Here is a 6395-nt window from a genome sequence, read left to right on the forward strand (position 1 = left end):
CAGATCAGATAAAACAAAGTTATAGCCAAAAGGAATTACTGAATAGCTTATTATAATGGATATGACTGAGATAGATGGGCCGAAACTAAATAAACGAATATCTCCTCTAGATGGAATAAGATTCTCTTTAAAAGTAATTTTGTTCCGTCTGCTAGAGCTTGAAGAACTCCAAAAGGACCGGTGTATTCAGGTCCAATACGCTGTTGTATCCCTGCAGATATTTCTCTTTCTAACCATACAATTGCTAGTACACTTATAGTAATTCCTAATATCAAAATAAAAATAGGCACAAATACCCAAAGAATTCCATATATCTCTTTCAAAATTGCAATCTGAAAAAAAAATGTATATCTTGTATTTCTGTTAAATCAATTATCATTTCAACGATCAACTTCTCCCATAATAATATCTATGCTACCTAGTATTGTCATAATATCGGCCAATTTCATTCTTTTAACTAATTGAGGAAGAATTTGCAAATTTATAAAACCGGGCGGATGAATTTTCCATCTCCAAGGAAAACCATTTTGATCCCCTATTAGAAAAATCCCTAATTCTCCCTTGGGGGCTTCAACTCTTACATAAAGTTCTTGTTTTGGCAATTCAAAACTCGGAGACGATTTTTTACTAATAAATCGATACTCAAACTCATTCCATTCTGGCTCTTTTTCTCTATCAAAGCAGCGGATTTCTAAATTTTCATATGGACCGCCGGGAAGTCCTTCCAAAGCCTGTTGAATAATTTTTATGGATTCTATCATTTCACCAATTCGAACTAAATAACGAGCTAATGAATCTCCTTCTTTTTGCCATTGAACTTCCCAATGAAATTCTTCGTAACATTCATAATTATCCACTTTACGTAGATCCCATTGTATTCCGGAAGCCCGAAGCATCGGTCCTGATAAACCCCAATTAATAACTTCTTTTACATCAACAACACCGACGCCCTCAACCCGTTCTAAAAAAATAGGATTTCGCGTAATAAGTTTTTGATATTCAGCAATACTTGTTAAAAAATAATCGCAGAAATCATAACATTTATCTATCCAACCATAAGGTAGATCAGTCGCTACCCCTCCGATACGAAAAAAATTATGCATCATTCTCATACCTGTGGCAGCTTCAAATAGATCATATATTAATTCTCTTTCTCTGAAAATATAGAAAAAAGGTGTTTGTGCACCAATATCTGCCATAAAAGGTCCTAGCCATAGTAGGTGAGAAGCTATACGGCTTAACTCCAACATTATTACTCGGATATAGCTGGCTCTTTTAGGTACTTGAATATTTCCCAACTGTTCTGGTCCATTTACAGTTATTGCTTCTGTGAACATTGTAGCTAAATAGTCCCAACGTGTTACATAAGGCAGATATTGTATAATTGTTCGGTTTTCGCTATTTTTTCCATTCCTCTGTGTAAATAACCCAATATCGGTTCACAATCAATAACATCCTCACCATCTAGAGTAACAATAAGTCTAAGAACACCGTGCATTGATGGGTGGTGAGGCCCCATATTGACTATCATGAAGTCCTTTCTTTTCGTTGAGATATTCATAGGTTTTTGCTCGATTTATTCTTTTATGAATCGCTTAAAAAAAAAGTTCATCCAAATTCAAGATCTAATAAATCGAATAATTGAAAATTACTCTTCAATTTAACGAATTTGTGGACTGCCGAATATTAAACTGATTGATTAATTTTTTATACCGTATTCCATCTTTCTTTGACAAATAAGACAGTAATCTTTGCCGTTTTCCCAAAATTTTACGTAAACCTGTTTGGGATGAGTAGTCTTTCGGTGCAATTCAAAATGTGAAGTAAGTCTTCGTATTCTATTGGTAAATTTGAATATTTGAAATTCAACCAATCCCGGTTTTTTTCCTTTTTTTCTTGTGAAATAACAGGTATAAATGACTTTTTTACCATAAAAAAATAAAAGTTTTTCCTTCTCCTCGATTTTTATAGATATTTTTATTGATCAGTAATTAGAATGACACTCATTTTTAATTTTTTGATAGAAATCCGAAATCTAATTTTTTTGATAACTGAAATCAATCCAATTGAAATAGAGAATTTAAATAGATATAGTATAAAGGAGACTAGTTTGATATATAAAAAAGAATTGTATACATTACATTAGATAAAAAAAGATAATTTTGTTAATGCTTTTTTTTTATGTATACATCATTGAATTAAAATCAATGCCATACCAAAATACGTGTATTTGTTTAACCTATGTATCTATCTATAGATAGATACATATGCTAAATAGAAAACAAAATTAGATTAACGAATTTTCACACGCGGATACATATGTATCCTTACTATACTGAAACGGCTTCCATTATGGGTATTAAACCAATAACGATTTATACAAGCTAAATCTTCTAATCGATATTTTGGCCAAAGAAAAATTTTGAAATTCATTAGTTTTTTTTTCTCTTTCTCATTTCTTTTTTTAGTCAAAACTTTAAAACAATTTTGGACTTTATTTTCATTATAAAATATTGTGTTTCTATGCATACTATTTATATTATTTGGATCTAAACAAATTCTAATTCTCAACTCTCTACGACGTCTAGCAGATAAAATGTTTTCAGGAACAAGTAAATTAAATTTCTCGTTTTCTTTGTTTTCTGTTATCTTTTGATCTTTTGTTCTTGTAATGTATTTATCAAAAAATTTCTTATTAACATGAATTTTTTCTGAGTATTTTTTATAAATTTTGCGTTTATTCTTATGAATTAATGAAAAACCCATCATTTTATACTTAAAAAATTGTTTATTATTTTTTCTAGACAGGCGAACTGGTTCGATAACAAATAGTTTCTTTTTCCTAAATTTATTATTTTTCTTTTTCTTAAGCCTGAAAGAGTTAAATTCGTCTGTTTTTGAATCATCATAATATCTAGACCTAGTTCTCCTCTTTGAATAGAGGCTATAGTAATTTTTCTTAAATTTGTCAATCTAATAAGGAGACAATATACTTTTACATTGTTAAATATTTTTTGACCTAAGAAATTTTTCCAGTTTAAATGGAAATTCAAAAAATTTCTTACTAAGAATTGAAGTTCTGCCTCCATATTGTTCTTGGGTTTTTTTTTCGATGTTCTAAAAACATCTATTTTTTTTTTCTTTCTAGTAATATTCTTTTCACTAACATTTTTATTTCCTTTAGAATGTAAAAAAAGAGAATGTAAATAAAGTAATTTTATTGGTATAATTTGCGAGTTACCCCTAAATGTATTATAAAATATCACAAATTTGGAAAAGAACCAAAATTCCGGATTGCATATGGAACGATTTAGTATTTTTCTATTGATTCCCGTCCAATCCAAATATTTTCTATCCGGATTTATAATAATAGTATCTTCTGCTATATAATTCTTGATAAAAATATTACTTATTCTATCAAATAAGTCTTTTTTATATGTATTGTAATTAGAAGAAATCATTGTGTTTTTATTTGATTGAAATAGGGATCTATATCGATAAATATATGAGTCTTTCTTATTTGCATAATTCATAAAATTATAGGATAAAAGATCGTATTTATATTGTTTTCTAATTTTTTTTTTTAATGGGATTCCTTGTTGTTCTTTGTAAAGAATTAATGGGCTTTTTCCATATGAATCCCATTTGGTTAAATTTTTATTTTGAGTTACACCACATTTAGTGATTCTATTTCTCCATTTTTGTGATACTAATTTTGACCAGCTACTGTTAGATAAGTTATATTGATAATAATTATTCTTTAACCAATTTGTCCATTGATTTAGTTCAGAATTGAGCAGGTTATTTTGTTTTCTTTTAGAATGAACTATTCCTTGTGCTCCAAAAAAGAATCCTTTATTTCATTTTTCAGAAAAAAAAAATTTTTATTATATTGAAAAAGAAGTCTTAACTTATATATGTTTATGTTAATAATTCGGGTTTGTAACAAATTTAAAAATACATATGGTTGTGACAAAAAGGAGACATCAAAATAATTATGTGAATTCGCATTCTTATTCTTATTATTAAAATATTTGTGTAATTTTAAAAGAAAGGGAATTATACTTTGATTTGTTTTATAACTTCTTTCTGTATTTGGTTCATTATCGTAAAGCATTTATTTAAAAATTTTTTTGTTGATTCAAGAAAAAGTTGTAGCTGGATTTTCGAATACAAATGATATATAGAAAGATATCTATGTATATTTTTTTCATCAAAAATTGAAAAAAAGAATGTGATTTTTTAGTTAAGCTAATATTTCTTCTTTGGAATATCTGCAAAATTTTTTTTCGAATTCTATCCTTTTACTATCATAAATTTTTTTCTTCGAATGAATATTTGTCTCGCGAATTCCAAGTCCTCTTTTCTTTTCTTCTTTTTTCATTTTTTCTATTTTTTTAATAACTACTTTTCTCTTAGTATTGAGATCCTTTATAGATTTTTTTTCAATGAAAAATTTGTCGACTTTATCGATTGAATTGAAATGGTTGCTTCAGAAATCATTGAATTATTCTTCCAAATTGTTGAATATTTTTTGTTTTCGCTCAATTCATCGAGTTTTGGGGGTTTCCTTTTAATAAAAAAATATTTTAAATTTAAAAATTCTTGTTTTTTTTTCGTGAGGAATACTATACTTTTTCTAATAATTTCAAGAATACTTTGGATGATCCCTTTTGCTTTTTCTATTACGATATTTAGAAACAGTTTGAATTTTTCACTTAAAACTTTTAGAACTAGAAAAGTGAAAAATTCAAATTTTTTCTTTTTTTTTTTTAGTTCTTTTAAAATGGGGTCGAAAAAGGAAAGTGGATTTTTCGTGGAACTAGAAAAAGGCAATTCAACTTCCATCCCCCAAACTGTTAAAAAACAAAAGTTCTTTTTTTTCTTTGAATTTTTTTTGTTTTCATTACATCGTATTTTAGATTTATGCCAAGGTTTTAGACGAAAAGGAAATAATATTTTTATCTGAATCCCATCTGTTAGCCATTTTTGCGGAAACTCTCTTTCGGATAATTGAACGCCGTTATACGTGCATTTAATATATATTTCTCTCTTCCAATCCATATAATCTTCAGACCATTCTGGAATTTGAAAAAATAGTATACGAATTGTATTTTTAATTATTATAAATGAAGGTAATAGAATATATTTCCTAATAAAGCATTGGGTTATTAATAAAACACCTCTTATTACTTGAGCAAATATAATGCTATCCCAGGCTTCTGCTATTTCTATACGTTTTCTTTCTGCATTTTCCTTTTTTGCTTCCTCCTCTTTTTTTTTCGGACTTTTTTTTGTTTTTTCCTCTATAGAACCTAAAATTTGAAATTCTGTCTTTTTACGAATCCAAATATTTAACATAAAAAATCTTTTCATTGATTTTAAACTATGAAAAGAAAAGAATATTGATTTTTCAATTTTATCCAAAAAAAGCGGCGAATGCACCCTTTTTTGAAAAAATTTCCAAGTAACTGTTTTCCGTCTTTGAGCACGGATAGATCCTTTGATTATGTCTCTTCGAAAATCCGATTGTTGGGAATAACGTCTTAAAGCCAATTCGTTTTTTTGTTCATTATTTTCAGTATCTCCACGATCACGATAAGTCTTGTATTTTTTAAAAAATTTATCTTTATTAGTCAAAATGACTACACGTTTGCCTTTTCTAGAACGAATTTGAGAATTATCTGCTTCAATTTTTCCACCTAGTTGTTCTAATTCGTCCATCAATTTGTATGACCACCGAGGTACTTTTTTACAGATTTCGTTTCTTTTAATAGACTTAGTGTTCTTTCGATTTACTTTTCTTTTTTCGTTCAAATCAGTTGTAATTGCATCAAATAATATTTTGATTATTTGTTTTTTTTCTGCGTCATAATTATAATTCATTTTTACTTGTTCAGGTTCTGTAAATAAATAAGGTACGTGCGAATTTAAGCTTGACACTAATGAAAATTGACTGATTAGATTAAAAAGAAATGTAGTTACTAATAATTTTTTATCAAATGTTTTTCTATTTTCCTCTAATTTTGGAGAATTACTATTATTCTTTTTAGAAATCTTATTATAAAGAAAGATATCTTGAATTTTATTTATAAAAATGTTATTTTTTTTGTAAGTTTTTTCATGTTGGATTGAGGTTGAAAAACCGTTTTTTATTTGTCCACGGAAGGGTCCGTTTAACAAAGGATCTTTTCTTTTAGTTAAATATTTTTTTTTAGTTTCATCATCACAAAATCGAATTCTATTTTCGAATATATCGAGAGAAATCAATTTCTTATCTATCAGTTTTGTGCGATTTATAAATTCATTGCTCAATTTGTTTATTTTTTCTTCATTCCTATAGTACGAATCATTATACAAATCATCAGAGGAAATTTTCTTTTTTGTGAAGAAAT

This window comes from Vigna unguiculata, unplaced genomic scaffold, assembly GCF_037176805.1.
Source record: "Vigna unguiculata cultivar grain cowpea cultivar isolate G323 ecotype 2 unplaced genomic scaffold, ASM3717680v1 ptg000098l, whole genome shotgun sequence".
NCBI classification, from domain to species: Eukaryota; Viridiplantae; Streptophyta; class Magnoliopsida; order Fabales; family Fabaceae; genus Vigna; species Vigna unguiculata.